The sequence below is a fragment of the Ziziphus jujuba genome, chromosome 3 (genome assembly GCF_031755915.1).
Source record: "Ziziphus jujuba cultivar Dongzao chromosome 3, ASM3175591v1".
Lineage (NCBI taxonomy): Eukaryota > Viridiplantae > Streptophyta > Magnoliopsida > Rosales > Rhamnaceae > Ziziphus > Ziziphus jujuba.
In genome coordinates this window covers 18,621,713-18,640,170 of record NC_083381.1, presented here as the reverse complement: position 1 = coordinate 18,640,170, position 18,458 = coordinate 18,621,713, and the positions used below count along the sequence as shown (strand labels likewise).

The 18,458-nt window shown below is 35.3% G+C and overlaps 1 long non-coding RNA gene across 1 annotated transcript; it reads right to left on the bottom strand.

Annotated features, from left to right (window-relative positions):
• Positions 1 to 12,950: 12,950 nt before the first annotated feature.
• LOC132803074 (uncharacterized) lies at positions 12,951 to 18,458 on the bottom strand. Its single transcript, XR_009638207.1, has 5 exons — positions 17,947 to 18,458; positions 17,774 to 17,834; positions 14,461 to 16,647; positions 14,288 to 14,348; positions 12,951 to 13,161 (listed from the first exon to the last, which is right to left on the bottom strand). It is a non-coding gene; the product is annotated as an uncharacterized LOC132803074 (long non-coding RNA).

Below are 18,458 nucleotides of genomic sequence, written 5' to 3'. Positions count from 1 at the left end.
ATTATCTAGAATTTACGAGTTATATACCGAATCGAAGCTCGAGTGATGCTCATCACAGATTCGGTCTCAATTTCCAAGGATCGTACCCGACGGGGTCGGAATTTCACCGGGAAGCTTTTCGGGTTTCGGCTCCGCAATTCTCCCAAACCGTCGCGAATTGGCGGAAATGGATGCCGGATTCGGGTTCAGGAGGTCGAACACTGCGGACTGGAGCTGGCCGGAATTTCGGGTACTCGCCGGAACAGTACTTTCCGGCGAGCCGCCGCGGTCACCGGCAACCGTCGCCGGCGGCGGCGCGTGCGGTGGCCGTTGGTCGTGAAATTTTGCAGACTTGTAGATCTTGAGGAGAGCAACCCAACGGGACCGGCGGTGAGCAAAACGGAGGTCGGACGGCGGAGAAATCACCGTTTGAAGATTTCCGGCCCCTCGCCGGAAAACGCTCCGATCCCGGCGCGTCGGTGGTCCGATGGCCTTGATTTTTGGTGGGTAGGCCGGACTTGAGGAGAGGATGATGGGTGTAAGGCGCGTATACTGTAGATCGGCCGGAATAGTGCCGATTCGCGGTGGCCGGCGGTGGAAGGGAAAAATCGCCGCCAAACTTCGGACGTTCGATCCGGGCGCATCCGGTGGCCGTTCGCCGTGAAATTTGGAGGTTTTGCCGGAAATGAGGTGGGCAATCTGGATGGCCGGCGCGTGTACAGTAACTAGGCCGGAAAACATGAAAATGACCGGCGGCCGGTGACTCTCTCTCTCTCTCCTCTCTCTCTTTCTCTCTCCTCTCTCTCTTTCTCTCTCTTCCCCGAGTGTTTTAACAAATAAAACCCCTGTGTGACACTATTCATGCCACGTGGACCAATCAGAAGCTGACAAGTGGCATTTCACTGTTCATTAAAATATTACGGTATCCGGTAAACTTCAAACGTCCATAACTTTTTAACCAGATGTCCGTTTTGAGCGTGCCGCTAGTCTGTGAACTCGTATCGACGAGCACTTCACAACCATGTACGAGTCAAAGCTCATTTCCCCAAAAATAAAAAGTCAACTCCGGCACCCCTGGACAGTTTGGACCGCAACTTGTTTCGTCCATAACTTTCAAACCGTAGCTCCGTTTTCGACGTGCTACCAGTCTACGAACGCGTGGCATCGTGCACTTCGCTACGGTACCCTGGTCAACTCGAAATTCCCACCGAGTCAAAAAGTTAACTTTTGACCCCTTCGGTCAACGTGCACGGATTCCGGTGCGATTCGGGACGGGGTGTTACAAACACGATTTTGTAAACTAGTAATATGCCAAAATTAGAGCTGAGATTTAAAAGTTATGGTCAAAACAAAGAACGACCCATACTGATAGATAAGTATGGGATTGACTTTTTATTTTCTAGGTTTTGATGTTGACTCATATACCATGCGATAATGCTCATCAATACAAGTCTGCATACTATTGCCACGCTTAATTTGGACTTATAATTGAAAAGTTATCAATCTATAAAGCTATCTATTTTTTTGGGACTTACTTTACTACAATCGTAGAATATTTAGAGGGGTACCTGATGGGTGCCATGGGTCACCAATTAGTAAGTGCTAGTGCCATGTGTCACCACAAAAATAATAAAAATAAATTTTTTTCTTTTTCTTTTCTTTATCTTTTTCCTTCTTGCCCTCTCTGTTTCTCTCTCTTCCCCCCAACAAAGAGGGTCTCTCTCTCTTTCTTTCTCTCTCTCTCTCTCTCTCTCTCTCTCTCTATGTTAAAGGGTTGCTTGGCCTCTTTCCGACCACTGGACAGGACATGCATCGGCTGGCATGGGAACCCACAGCAAAGAGACACCAGTAGCCAAGTCTCCAGCTGTTTGGCTTGCACACGCGCTGGGATCAGCGCTCCTTCGACGACAGTTGATGTCCCTCTGTTCGTCAGTTTTTTGACAGCTTTCGGCCATGAGCTCTGTCCTTCCCCCTAGTTTTTGGCCCCTTAAGTCCAAATATGGCCTTCATTTTCCCAAATATCAAGTGGTTGAAGAGATACAATGGTTTAAATTTGTCCGAAATTTCCTGATCATTTTTCGACTACCACCGACAATGTTGACCCTAATAAAGGTTAGTATCATGTTTCACATGCCTTTAGCTTTTTATTAGTGTCTTATTTGTGAATTATAGTGGTGTATTTGGAAAGTTGCTATTTTTGAATAAAGTTTTGTATTTAATGTTAAAATGATGTGAAATTGGTGTAAAATTGAAAATATTATGTTAAGACGTATATGTGTGTATGTATGTTTGTAAATACATATATTTTGTATATATATATTGTGAGTGTAAGAATATATAAATATATATACATAAATATTTGTTAAAAGATTTTGTATATACATATGAATGGAAATTCTATGGTGAGGACGGTCCGCATGAGGACCGCAGTATTAGTGATGGTTTTTCATAATATTAACGACGATTTTTTAGAAAATCGTCACCAATACTATGAAAAACTGTCACCAATACTGTGGTCCGCATGAGGACCGTCCCCACCATAGACGGACTGTACATATGAATATATATATATATGTGTGTGAATATATTTATATATTTATTGGATACCAAAATTTTGGTTCCACATATGTTGCAGTACTTATTATTATTATTATTTTTACCAAACTAACATTCCAATTTAAGACTATGACTTTTTACGTACTTTTTTTTTTTCCCTTTTAATTTATTTTCTGACCATAGCCAAAGCAAAGCTCTCTTCGCATACCCCTTCTTACTCTTATATAGTCGGGTAAGACTTAATATCTCAATTAATTGCACATTAGGTTCCTGCCCTTGCCCTGGGGCATAGATGAGGCACTTAGTTTGTATTATCGTTGAGTTACATATCTCAAACCTGGTATTACGATATGATAGCAGTGCAATTGAAACCAATAGTCCCACATTTGATTTGATCTGAAAAAGTGCTTTATAAGTCATCAAAAGGGAGGTTTGATAACTGGGCATAATTTATATGGGCTGTGATCCATGTGGAGTATCAACTCATTGTTCCACAACAAAAATTGTGTCTTTATAAAAATGGTGAGTTTTTGGACTCTTTTTTTTTTTTTTTTAATTATTTTCTGATTTTCTCCAAAGCAGAGCTGTCTTCCCACATCGTCATTGTCTCTTATTAATTAATTGATAATTTCATAAACTCTATGGAAAAGTCAAAAGTTTTATTCAGCTTTATTGTTTTAAAAGAGTACGATCAGTTTGATGGCGATTAATTTTCATTAGCCTCCAAATCTTTAAATTACTTATTTTTGATGAAAATTAATGATCTTGAATATTTCCCTACATTTTTCTGTATACATTTGGTTTCCTTCTTATTATTTTATTTCAGGATTTTTTTTTTTTTTTTTGGATTTTCAGGTTAAACACCTCATATATTTTGTGAAATTAAAGTGTTTTCTTTGAAAGTTCAAAATTCAAATCTCAACTCTGGATAGTTCTGATCACCAAAAAAAGAAAAAAGAAAAAAAAAAGACTTTGTAGAGATGAAAGCAGATTTGGTAAATTGGTACTATGATTGGATAAAATGGTATTCTATTTTGTACATTAGTGAAAGAAGATTTAGTATATTCGTTTACTAGTCTGTACATTACTGAAAGCAGATTTGGTAAATTGCTACAATGATTAAAATATGTTGGAAAAAAAAATAAATGACCAAAACTTTGTAGGAATTTATTTGAATTTATTTGAGAGTAAAATAATTAACTAGATGATGTAAAGGGTAGGAAAACAGAGTATCAAAACAGAGTTAAGAAGGCAGAGTTTATACAAAGAAGAATTTAGTCCCATCATCTATAATATTCAAAAGAGAACAGAAAATTGACAGAAAAAAAAAGAAAAAAAAAAAAAGAAGCTTTATCTATGACTATAAAATGAATATATAAATTTGTGAAATAAACAAGCTAGCTTCACTTAGAAGATCGAAAACAAATAAATAATGGACATGTAAATTGGGTTTACAACTAGTAATTTAGTCAGATGATGTAAAGGGTAAGTTAAAAGGGAATAGTCTATACAAAGGGAAGAGTCCCATCTCTTATAATATTCAAAAGAGAATTGTCAATTTCAAAGCTTAGCGGGCTGTTCTCAGCAAAAATTGCCAAAAAATTAAAAAAAAAATACAAAAAATAGAGCTTTAACTATGACTATAAAATGAATTTGTGAAATAAACAAGCTACCTCCAATTGGAAGGTCAAAAATAAATAAATAATGGTGCTGGAAAGTGACTTTACAACTAGTAATTTCGAAATTGAACAGAACAAAAGCAACCTTTTTTTTTTTTGGCAATCTACGAAATTCCATGATATGCAGATGGTAATGAAGCTGATATAATAAAAAAAAGATTTACCAACTAAACTCTAATTATATCTAACACATCATCAGGAAGACATGTGAAGTTCAATGATGATGGGGATGCATAAAAGTATTCTCTTGTGATTGTTGCCATTGAACGACCTGGAATTGTATACGGTATCAAGTTATTTTAACAACAAAGTTTAAAATAAAGATGAATTCGACATATATTTCTAATGCATAATATATATATATATATATATGTTACATAAACAATCAGAGAATCCATATTCTTCCCAAAAAAAATAAAAATGGTGATAACACGCGTGTATTTAATTCATTCTTCTAGCGTGCTTAATTGAAGGCACCAACAAAAACTCATCATTAAGATGAGGCAAAATATTAGATATGGGAACACTTTTTGTATTTGTCCTCACAATTTGATCTTCCAAATTGAATTCTTGAATTGCAAACTTTAAATTGCACCCTTCAATTCGAAACCCAAGTGGATAGTATATTGAATTTGCCCTACATCCAGCAAAATTCGATGCTAAAACTGAAATGCATTGATTAGAATCATTAAAGTTACGCCTAAAAAATAAACAATGACCATCTAAGTGGTCAACTGGAATGATATCAAATTGCCCATTCAAGCATATGGTTTTGAATATCTCATATCTTGGCTGACTTTTCCAATGTTTATGAACCATTAGAAGTTCACCATTGGTGGTTTACACAAAAGTTGAGAAATCAGAAGAACGATAGCTGAACTTGTTTGGTCCTACCTCAATTTCTCTTAACTCAAGTTTCCGAGAAGACCCATTAGAAGAACGAATTATATCCAGAGAAAAAAGTTTTCTCGATTCGGAATCAAAACCAAGTATAAATTTTTTGTAGAATGCAAACCCAGATATTCCAATACCCTCATCTACTAATGAACAGGTCCAAAACTGATCACCGAATTTCAGATGGGCTACTATTAAGGAATCACTACTAATTGTGACTACCTCAAAAGATCCCAAACTAGGGTCACTTGACAATGTAAAATTGTCAAAATAAGGTTCCAAAAAATTTTCGCTTGGGATCGATATCGGTGGAAGAGGAATAACAGTGCCACAAATTGGGTTTAAAAGTTGTATAACACAGTTTCTAACATCCTTGAAAAACAACCAACCATGAGAACAACCAATACACTTATGGTTTTTGTATTCTGGAGGAATATGTAATTGTTGTTGAGGATTTGATCAGAGCTGTCGAAAAGATTGTATAAGCTTAACTTTCTTTCTTTGTTAACCTCAAAATCTTTAGAGGATATTAATATCCAGGGAGGTTGGTGGTTTATGAGCTTTCTTATGTTTTCTTCGTGAATCAAAGCCTTGGAACTCCATGGTTTGCAGACGGAGCTGAATCTGATTATATCAGAAAGATAAACCAACTTTTCTAAGATTAAATCTAAAAGATCATCATGAAGACCTGCCCAGTTCGATGATGATGATGATGAATTTGAAGAGCATCTCTGTTTCTCGACGTTTCTTCTTTTTGCCATTAAATATTGTTGAAACCTTGAAAAAAGAAACTTTGAGAGGGAAAAAACGGTGGAAGATTAAAGTTCAATATCAACGAATAAAGACCCCTACTTAGATTGGAAGAAAGAAACCTACTTTGTTTTTTTGTCAAAAAAGAACCCTACTTTTTATGAGGTAAATTGCACAAAATCCGCTTCTTCTTTTTTTTTTTTTTTTTTCGGTTGTATTTTTTTGTATTTTTTTTTTCTTTGCATATAAAGCATTGGATTTTTAATAATTATAATTGTTTATACATCGTCTTTAGGTTTTATTGAATAATTAATGAGGAATGATAAAGTTAAAATTATTATTTAAAAAAAAAGAATGATAAAGTTACAATTAATGTAGTAAAACCCTAAACTTTCCTTTCTTAGAAAAAAAGGTTATATATATATATATATATATGGGAGAGAGATCTCATGAGGCTTTTATTTATTTATTTAATTTTTTTCATTATTATTATTTTTCTCTATTTATCACATAAAAGTGGCTCGGTGCTTGAGTACTCCCTTCTATTGAAATTAAGGCTACATCTTGGTTTTTGTTCGAAGTGCTTTTGTTAATTATATCATTCTTTCAGGGCTGAGATTGCTTATGTTAACTATATAACAAATCTTCTTATTGTTTAGCAACAGCCAATTCATACACTAAGTAAAGAGTCCCAGCGTTCGTACTCTATTCCTAATACGATAACCAAGGTTCAAAAAATTGATATCGATGAAATATCAAGAGTTTAAAATACGAAAATTTCCATGAAAATATTAGAAAATATCGAATACCGATAAAAAATTATAAAAAATGATGGAAATTTATTTTAAAAAGTGAAATTTTTTTTTAAAACTTTAGAATTAGCTTATTTAATCCATTGATTATCAAATTGATTATAAAACTTGCTAAAATATTGAATGGATGTTATATTCTTCTTAGTGAATTGATTTGTAATAAGCATTAATGATCATAGATGAATTATTATTAATAAAAATATATCAAAAAATACATATATGATAAGATTATTTATTAACTAAATTATATAAAAGGATTGTTACAATTACATTGTAGTTCATAAATGTCATCTTAATATTACATAGAACTTCTAGGTGGTTGAAAATCATTAGTTTCTTCCTCATTTTGATTTTGAGATGCGAAATATGAGAAGTAGTTATGAAAAGATGTATCTCCCTTATAATTTTAGATATAATTATTAATATGCCAACCATATGGATCTTGCATTATTAGTTGATTATGTGCATAACTATTACTCTTTGATGGTTGAGTGTGAGATGGTAATCATGAGTTGCTACTTGATGATATTTTATACATATCCATTGAACAAGGATTATGAAAATGACTTCCAACCTTCATAGATCCAAAATTTATAGAAATTGAATCTTCTTCTTGTTGTGACATCTCCATTATAGATTTTTCTTTATGTATATAGTCTTTTCCAATAGCACCGACTCCTTGACCTGCATCTCTACTTCCATGATCTTCATCTTGTGTTACATGAGTGTAATATTGTTCACCAGTAAATGGGCTTAACCCAACTTTTTGACTTGGTGATTCCCTTTGGCCATTACCTCTTCTAACTTCTAATTCAGATAATTTATTGAAGTTATCTTCATCACCACTAGAGCTAGAGTGACTACTAAGAGTCTCAAATTGTGAATGTGTACCATCTGATGGAGCTGAAGTACTAGTAATTCTAGTTGGCTCTCTCATAAGCCTTTGAAATGAATCACCACTACTAGAATTTACTTCTTCAGTAATAACTTTTTGAACATTTATTCCCTCTTTTTCAGCTTGTTGAGCAATCTTTGGATCAAGATTCCCTGAGTCTCAAATTGTGAATGTGTACCACCTGATGGAGCTGAAGCACTAGTAGTTCTAGTTGGCTCTGTCATAAGTCTTTGAAATGAATCACCACTACTAGAATTTACTTCTTCAGCAATCACTTTTTGAACATTTATTCTCTCTTTTTCACCTTGTTGAGCAATCTTTGGATCAGGATTCCCTTCATGTTCATCCATTGGTACATTTGATTGCCCTCTTCATTATCATCTTCCATTATAGTTTCAAATATTAAGATTTCCAAGGTTCAAAAATATAATCTACAATCTTTATATTTTTGTTTTATCGATATTCAATAAATAAGTAGAACTTATTAATGTTATTCAATTCAATTCATTCTATTTTGCTTATATCAGTAAATGTCTAAAAAGCAATTAAAGGATAAAAAAATTATCAATGAAGTTAATTTGATAAAAAGTTTTATTAAATATCAATAATATTTATGAATTTTTTAAAAAAAATTAAAAAAATATCTGATATTTTCAAAATTTCAGTGAAAATTTCAGAAATTTCCATAGAAATTATAGATTTTTTAACTAAATCATTAAAGATTTGATGTAGATATTTTATAAAAATTTTCATGGAAATTTTGCAGAAATTTCAGAAATTTCAATGGATATTATGCAAATTCTATCAATTTCCATGTCGAACTTAAATTTTACTTCGATCCCTTCGAAAAATGAAAATATCAAAAAAATATCGAGAAAATATTGGATATTTTAAACCTTGACTACAACTAAGGATGTGACAAAAGGAGAATTTAGTCAAATCATTTACACTATTCATTCTTTTATGTTCTTTATTATCCTTGATGTTGACATTTTTCATTTCCCATTACCATGATCATCACTTTTATCTTTTTTAAAAAAAAAAAGGATAAAGAAACAGAAAATCCATATTGTGCCAGCTCTCGGAAAAATTGACAAAATAAAAAATTTTAAAAAAAAATCCACTTTTTTGTATTGTTAAAATTTGATGTATTTGAAAAAGCATTTTGGTAGTAAAAAACACATGTTATATATTTGACCCCATAACATAAGATAGAAAAACAATACTATATATATATATATATGAGATTAGTTCGTAGCTAGGTTGATTTGTTATTGGAAACAAAATTTTCCAAGCTTAGTTTGTTTTTACTCTTTCTTTCCTGTATGGGAAAATTTTTTCAACTTAATGTTTTGCATTGATTTGTTGTTGGGAAATACCTACCTCATGAGGAGAGAGTATTAAAACAGAGTGCTTATTTTATTATTATTTATGTATTGTTTTTTTAAGGGAATTATTAATTAAAATAGAGGTGAGAAGAGGGGCTATGCAATCATGAAAAGTGATATCCCATTTTACTGGGTTCAAAAATAAAAATAAAAACCCAATTTCACATGATATTCATAGGAAGAATGCTTATCCATTTCTATTCAAGCATTATCACATCAAAAATAAAAAAGCATTATCTCTTGTAAAAATCATATAAACACAATATATATATATATATATATATAGTAATTCTATAGTACAGACTGGTTCGCATACGGACCATATCTATCCGATGCTTTTTGGAACCAAAAAAAAAAAAAAAAACTTCGACTTTGTTGTATACTAAATCTCAATAAAAAATAAAAAAATCAAAAATCTGAAAATCAAAAATCAAAATTGAAATTAAAATCGGAGATTTAACAACAATAAGCAGAAAATTCCAATCCAAATTGCCCTAAATCTCAAATTTCTAATAATTTCTTTGACAATATTCCCAATGAAAAAAAAAAATCATAGCAAACAGGTCGTGGTAGAACTATTAAAAAAAATAAATAAAAAACAAAGAAAATAAATTATCGGACAAAATCAAGAATCAAATGAATTTGAAGGGCCGGTTCGAGGCCTGAGCCGAAGAAGCCTAATGGCACTTATGGGCCGTAGAAAGCCCAAGAGAATCTTGGATTTCCCTCCAAGCCCAGTTACCCTCTTTTCCACTTTGTATATAACGTAATATATATTCTTCTATCTGTTTTTTTTTTTTTTTTTTTTTAAATTATTATTATTATTTTTTTTAATAAATCAAAACATGCTTAACGTTTGGGAACTGGGATTCTCTCTCGGACGTAGGTAAAAAAAAAGAAAAGATCTTTAGGAAATTATTTTAACAGTATATATACAATCATATATACGCAAACAGTATAAAATATTTATTATTTAATATATAATTAAATTGAATATAATATTATACCAACAACACTAAATAAAATAATTTAAGATTTCAACAAATAATTTTTGCAGAAATGGAAGTCCTTTTTTTAATTTCCTATAATCTCTTGGATGAGTTACTATTATTACTAATTAATCGAATGCTAAATGTGTGTAATGATTTTGTTGTCATTTGTCAGGGAGTCCTAGGAGCTTATTGCGTAGTAGTGGGTCTTGCTTTGAGCCCCAAAAGTAGTCCACTAACTCAGCAACTGTTTATATAAACTTTTTTATTTGGACAAACTATTTATACAAACTGTTTTTGCCCCATAAGTAACAGGATCCTCAACTTCCACCATTACCTCTGATTGTAATGTGAATTAATTATTCTAGATGTACCATACCCCCAAAAAAAAAAAAACAAAATGGAAATACAGCTTCTTGTTAAAATAAACAACACTAATGGGAAAAACCAGAATCTTGCTTTCCAAACAGGATAAGCTCTAGCTAGCTACAACCCAAAAATAGATCTTGAGCTTGCATAACGCATCAGTTATAAACATAGTACTGTAAGATCTGCTTCCCTTCCAAAAATTTTTCTCAGCCACTTGTAACTAGCAGCCCCAACAACATACTGCAGGTTAAACAAAAGATCACTCTCATTTCAGAATTTGTTTGACTCAATCTCTCAGTAGGAGGAATCCTTATATTGGTGCAATAGAGCAGCCAATATTAACTCTTTATCTCCAAATTACTATGAAGTATGAACCCTTCAACAAGATAAATGAAATACATAAATAGCACTTCCATCTAAATAATGTCCAACAAGCTATTAGCTTCAATAAAAGATATCCAACAGGGAAAACACTTAGACAAATTAACCTGAATACCATAACTTCACGCACCCTCCAACACATTGAGCTGATAATGAAACAGCACTATGACTTAAATTTCGATAATTTACATGTACAGCATAAAATCCAACATATCATTTTTGGCTTCACTGGGCATGTGGTTTCTCCCTGCCATCTTAAATTACCCTGCACAAACCAAAGAAGAACAAGAGAATAAATAAAGAATGTCACATAATAGTATTCGGAACAATAAATGTTGAACCTACAAAATATTATAAGTTTCCACTAATTCTGCTTCAGTGATGTCTCAATTTTCATAAAAAGAAAAAAAGAAAAAAAGAAAAAAAAAAAGATGCAGCCTTTGTTTCAATTCCCAAATAATAACAGAGTTTAACAGCCTTTATGAACCATATAGAACATTATTTATTTATTTATGTATTTTTTACTAAACAATTGAACAAGTACATCTAGGTGTCACTATCTTTTGGGTCCGTTTGGTTAGGAAGAAAATCAGTAAAAATGAAAAGAAAACTACCCTTTCAAATTTCAAGTTTCTTACTAAAAGCTCCTATACTCCAAAAGTTTTATATTCGATTCAAATAGATAGTAATTGAACTAACATTCCTGCCCTAACCAAAAGAATTCTCTCTATAATTAACGAATTTCTTTTTTCTTACCGTTTTTTCTATAGTCAAACATAATTAATAACTAAAAACCAAAAAACCCAATTAATTTGAATCATTTGTATCAAATTAATTCGATTATTGTATCAAATTTCTGGAAAGGAAAAACCTCTTCCTTGCTTGCTTGCAAGCTTCTCTGCCACGACCAAAAGGAGACCTGTATTTTCACATGTTTGACTTCTGTAATTTGGTTGGTCTCTCACACTGGAATATGTTTCTAATGGTGTCATTCCGCATATTGTGCTATTGGCTTTAAATCTGATTGTATCATAAAAGGAATCCAACTTTTCTACAATTAAATCTAAAAGAGCATTATGAAGACCTGCTTGGTTTGATGATGATGATGAGGAGGAATATTCCATTATTGCTGAAACCTTGAAAATGATATTTTGATTCCAAAAAAACAGTGGAAATGTAAATTTAGATATCAATGTCCAAAGAGTCCTATTTATTTAGATTGGAAGAAAGAACCCTATTGTTTTACAAGGTAAATTGCATAAAATCCATTTTGGCTTTTTTTTTCATACATAAATAAACCATTGGATTTTTAATAATTAATTGCATATACATTGTCTTTAGGTTTTAGTGTTGTACATTTACCAAATTTGTAACATCCCGATTCTAGAAAAAACTTTGAATTTGAATCTTTGACCAAGGTTGATCTTAGTTGACCAAGTGGATCCTAAGGTTGATTTTTTACGGCAAAAGGAGTTCACCTTGACCGAGATACCATGGTGAAGTATTCATTGACATGATTTCATAGACTATTAGTACACCAAAATCAGAGTTGAGATTAGAAAGTTATGATTAAAATAAAGTACGGTTCGGACTGATCGGTAAGTACGAGTTGATTTTTTATTTGTATAGATTTTGATGTTTACTAATATACGATGTGATAGTACTCATCAAAACGAGTTCGTAGACTTAGGGCACACTTAATTTAGATTTACAATTGAAAAGTTACCAATCTATAAAGTTGTATTTTTTTTGGGATTGACTTTACCGCGGTGGTAGAATATCTAGAGGGGTCTGGTGCCATATGTCATCAATTAGTAGGTGCTAGTGCCCTGTGTCACCACAAAAAATAATAAAAAAATATTTTTTTTCTTTTTCTTTTCTTTTTCTTGTTCTTTCTTTCCCTCTTTTTTTCTCTCTCTTCCCCCCCAACAAATAGGGGTCTCTTTCTCTTCATTGACCGACTAATTGGCCCTGCTCCAACCATCGAATGGGGCACGTGCCAACCAGCATGGGAACCCATAGCCAAGAGATGCCGGTGGCTATGTCAGGACCCGTCCAGAATTCCTTCCCCGGAACCCTAGACAGCCCTGATCCCAGGGAAACCCTACTGAACTCTCCAACGGAAAATCCGGCAGAGCCTCCCCTAAGGGATTTACTTACCACAAACTACCTGCACTGAAAACACACTTCTAAAAAAAGCATCCCCTTATTCCTCCCACAAACTACAAATTGTTCCACAAATTTCAGCACTTCAAAAATAAAACAACAGCAGCAACCCAGTGCATAAAAACAACGACACGTCCAATACAGTATACAGAGCATTATACGACAAATGTGGAATTTATAAAAATAACAGATAAAGAAGCAATACAGGATAGAGAGGAAAAAGGGAAGAAAAACTTCTTGAACCTTCGGCAACGAACTGAGACGTTGGGCTCGCCCCGGACAATCAACGTCTCCAACCTGGACCTAGGGGAACGGAATTTAAGAGTGTGAGATGCTAATCATCTCAGTGAGTGACCCTATCTACTAAACACCTTTAATAATAATAATATAAAAATAAGGAAATTTAATTAACCAATACCGAACAATTAAATAAATAAATAAATAAACAATTGAAGTAATACTTTCTCTCAAAACCCTCACTAGTCACTCCGTTGGAAAAGTTCCCCTTTTAAAACATTTTCACAAAACCCTTGTACATACTTCCCAAAAACCAAGGAACCAAACAAATTAATAAACAACAAATAAACAAATAAATACATAAATACCCCAAATATAAATAACTGCAATAAATTATAATAAATAATTTTTTGAACACCTTTGGGGTTTTAAACTTTAATTGCAATTTACACCGACAATTACACCTGACGCACCACACCATATACCGGTGATGCCCTCCGATACCCAGCGTCCCGAGCACCGACTGGCGGGAGGTTAAAGAGAGAAACCTGCAGTGGTCACTTCGGCGTCCCGACAGTACCGACTGCTAAAAACCATCACCCGGCCAAGGAGGGGGGCGGCTGTGCACAACAATAACCTTGCCTGCCCACGGTCCAATGGCAACTCACGGGTGAAGTAATAACCGTGCGCTAAACCAGATAATAACCGCGCACTACCACGTGTCCATACACCATACACCAGAACACCAATACTGTATGAGTGCGTCTAAAAATAAACAATAATAACCAACCGTACCGTTTTTCCAAAAACCACCGTGGGAAGTATACCAAATTTTCACAAACACCATCCCACATATTTTTATTTAATAACCCGGTACAAAACATTGATAACAACAAACCACAATTTTTCGAAATACGAAATGCAACCATAAAAATACCGCGGGCATATTTTATAAAATATAACCAAATATTTTCGTAAAATATTTAACCCAATTATGCCCGAGAAATCACATTTGAAACCACGTAAAATTAATACCGAAACATACCTTGCTCATGCATAACAAATAAATTAAATTAAACCGCATTAAAACCATAATTAAACCACACCACATGAGCATAATTTAAATACTAAATTAAATACCAATTAAATATAATTAATTGCCCAAAATAATTTTTGAAGGTGGGTCACTCACCTGGAGCACGAAATTAACCCATGATCCACCACGGGATCAATTCTACGACTCACCGGTGCTCCTAGAACAAAATTCACAGACAGTCAAATAAATTAATATTTTATTCGGGTAAATAATACCCGGTACCCGGGGGCTTAAACGCAAACGTTAACCAAAATAGGCGAATAATATACCGAATCGAAGCTCGTGGAACGAGGATCACAAATCCGATCTCCATCGACCCCAATTCCGCCGGAGGTGGCCGGAATTTGGTCGGAAAGTTTCGGCCGGTGTTCACTTCCCCATATCTCACAAACCGCTTCAAATTTCTGGGATTGGAGGCCATTTTTGGATTCAGAGGACCCAAAATAGGGGGATAGGAGGCTCAATTGGGAGTGGGCTGGTCGGAAAACACAAGAAAAGAGGAGAGAGAAACTTGGCCGGCCGGCGGCTTCTCCGGCCCGATCGGCGCGCGTCCGGCGGCGGCTGGCCGTGAAACTTGGCGGCCAAGCTCGCGAGGTGGCGGGCTTCCTTGGTGGCTGGCGCGTGAGGGCTATGGGTGGCCGGAATTTGAAACACAGGAGAGAGAGGGACGGTCGGGAGAGAAGAAAGAAAAGCTGCGTGTGTGTGTGTGTATTTCGGGGAAGAAGAAAGGAAAAAAGAAAAGAAAAAGAAAAAGAAAAAGAAAAAGAAAGAATGGTGTTTTCCCACGTGGGGAAAGAAAAAGAAAAAGAAAAAGAAAAGAAAAAGGAAAAGAAAAAGAAAAAGGAAAAGGAAAAAGAAATAATAAAAAAAGAAATAATTAAATAATAATAATAATAATATTATTATTTAAAATAATAATAAAATAATTTGATTTTTTTTTTTTTTTTTTTACACATGGTTGACATGTGTCATTTCACCATGTTGACACATGGTCACCTTCATTGAGTCACACGTGGTACATCGTTATGCGTGTAAAAATAATAATAAAATAATACAGTATTTGAAAAACTTTACAGGTCCATAACTTTCAAACCACATGTCCAAATCGGACGTGCCGCTAGTCTACGGACTCGTATCGACGAGCACTTCACAACCATGCATGAGTCAACACTCAACCTTGCATGAATAAAAAATCAACTCCGGCCCCTCTTGGACAGTTTGGACCTCAACTTGTTTTGCTCATAACTTTCAAACCGTAGCTCCGTTTTCAACGTGCTACCAGTCTACAAACTCGTGCCAACGTGTACTTCGTAACAGTACCTCAGTCAACCTAGAATTCCAACCGGATCAAAAAGTCAACTTTTGACCCCTTTGGTCAACGGTCAACAGTCAACCTCGGTTAACGTGCAAAAATTTCCGACATGGTTCGGGACGGGGTGTTACAACCTTCCCCCCTTACAAAAATTTCGTCCTCGAAATTTCTTACGTCGCTGAAGTCAGTCTTGGAAAAACCATAACATAAAACATATATGCACGCTGGTAATGGAGGTACGTACGACCCCTTCTACATGCTATGTAATCCATGATTCCAATTGTCGCCGACACTCTGCTACCAATACAAACCAGGGTGGTTGCCTATATTGGCCGTCCAATCCCCTGGACTCGTAGGCAACATGATCATGGGGCTAGCTCTACATGGACCACAATGGTTCGCCGCCTCCGTATGGTGCAATATAATATCAAACAATATAACATACAAATACATATACGAACATAAACAAAAAATACTTGAATAAAACACCTTTAATTTCAAATACCACGTTGAAAAGTATTTAATTTTCATAATCGATCGGAAAAATATTTTGACACCCCCGAAGATTAGAGTTATTCAAACTCGGGCAACGAATTTGCTTCGAGACAAACGGAAAGAACGCTTTAAGACGGATAAAACGAGAGATTAGACACGGATGGGATGCACAACAATGCACAGTCCCTTAGGAATACTAGAACCTAGAGCTCTGATACCAACTGTCAGGACCCGTCCAGAATTCCTTCCCCGGAACCCTAGACAGCCCTGATCCCAGGGAAACCCTACTGAACTCTCCAACGGAAAATCCGGCAGAGCCTCCCCTAAGGGATTTACTTACCACAAACTACCTGCACTGAAAACACACTTCTAAAAAAAGCATCCCCTTATTCCTCCCACAAACTACAAATTGTTCCACAAATTTCAGCACTTCAAAAATAAAACAACAGCAGCAACCCAGTGCATAAAAACAACGACACGTCCAATACAGTATACAGAGCATTATACGACAAATGTGGAATTTATAAAAATAACAGATAAAGAAGCAATACAGGATAGAGAGGAAAAAGGGAAGAAAAACTTCTTGAACCTTCGGCAACGAACTGAGACGTTGGGCTCGCCCCGGACAATCAACGTCTCCAACCTGGACCTAGGGGAACGGAATTTAAGAGTGTGAGATGCTAATCATCTCAGTGAGTGACCCTATCTACTAAACACCTTTAATAATAATAATATAAAAATAAGGAAATTTAATTAACCAATACCGAACAATTAAATAAATAAATAAATAAACAATTGAAGTAATACTTTCTCTCAAAACCCTCACTAGTCACTCCGTTGGAAAAGTTCCCCTTTTAAAACATTTTCACAAAACCCTTGTACATACTTCCCAAAAACCAAGGAACCAAACAAATTAATAAACAACAAATAAACAAATAAATACATAAATACCCCAAATATAAATAACTGCAATAAATTATAATAAATAATTTTTTGAACACCTTTGGGGTTTTAAACTTTAATTGCAATTTACACCGACAATTACACCTGACGCACCACACCATATACCGGTGATGCCCTCCGATACCCAGCGTCCCGAGCACCGACTGGCGGGAGGTTAAAGAGAGAAACCTGCAGTGGTCACTTCGGCGTCCCGACAGTACCGACTGCTAAAAACCATCACCCGGCCAAGGAGGGGGGCGGCTGTGCACAACAATAACCTTGCCTGCCCACGGTCCAATGGCAACTCACGGGTGAAGTAATAACCGTGCGCTAAACCAGATAATAACCGCGCACTACCACGTGTCCATACACCATACACCAGAACACCAATACTGTATGAGTGCGTCTAAAAATAAACAATAATAACCAACCGTACCGTTTTTCCAAAAACCACCGTGGGAAGTATACTAAATTTTCACAAACACCATCCCACATATTTTTATTTAATAACCCGGTACAAAACATTGATAACAACAAACCACAATTTTTCGAAATACGAAATGCAACCATAAAAATACCGCGGGCATATTTTATAAAATATAACCAAATATTTTCGTAAAATATTTAACCCAATTATGCCCGAGAAATCACATTTGAAACCACGTAAAATTAATACCGAAACATACCTTGCTCATGCATAACAAATAAATTAAATTAAACCGCATTAAAACCATAATTAAACCACACCACATGAGCATAATTTAAATACTAAATTAAATACCAATTAAATATAATTAATTGCCCAAAATAATTTTTGAAGGTGGGTCACTCACCTGGAGCACGAAATTAACCCATGATCCACCACGGGATCAATTCTACGACTCACCGGTGCTCCTAGAACAAAATTCACAGACAGTCAAATAAATTAATATTTTATTCGGGTAAATAATACCCGGTACCCGGGGGCTTAAACGCAAACGTTAACCAAAATAGGCGAATAATATACCGAATCGAAGCTCGTGGAACGAGGATCACAAATCCGATCTCCATCGACCCCAATTCCGCCGGAGGTGGCCGGAATTTGGTCGGAAAGTTTCGGCCGGTGTTCACTTCCCCATATCTCACAAACCGCTTCAAATTTCTGGGATTGGAGGCCATTTTTGGATTCAGAGGACCCAAAATAGGGGGATAGGAGGCTCAATTGGGAGTGGGCTGGTCGGAAAACACAAGAAAAGAGGAGAGAGAAACTTGGCCGGCCGGCGGCTTCTCCGGCCCGATCGGCGCGCGTCCGGCGGCGGCTGGCCGTGAAACTTGGCGGCCAAGCTCGCGAGGTGGCGGGCTTCCTTGGTGGCTGGCGCGTGAGGGCTATGGGTGGCCGGAATTTGAAACACAGGAGAGAGAGGGACGGTCGGGAGAGAAGAAAGAAAAGCTGCGTGTGTGTGTGTGTATTTCGGGGAAGAAGAAAGGAAAAAAGAAAAGAAAAAGAAAAAGAAAAAGAAAAAGAAAGAATGGTGTTTT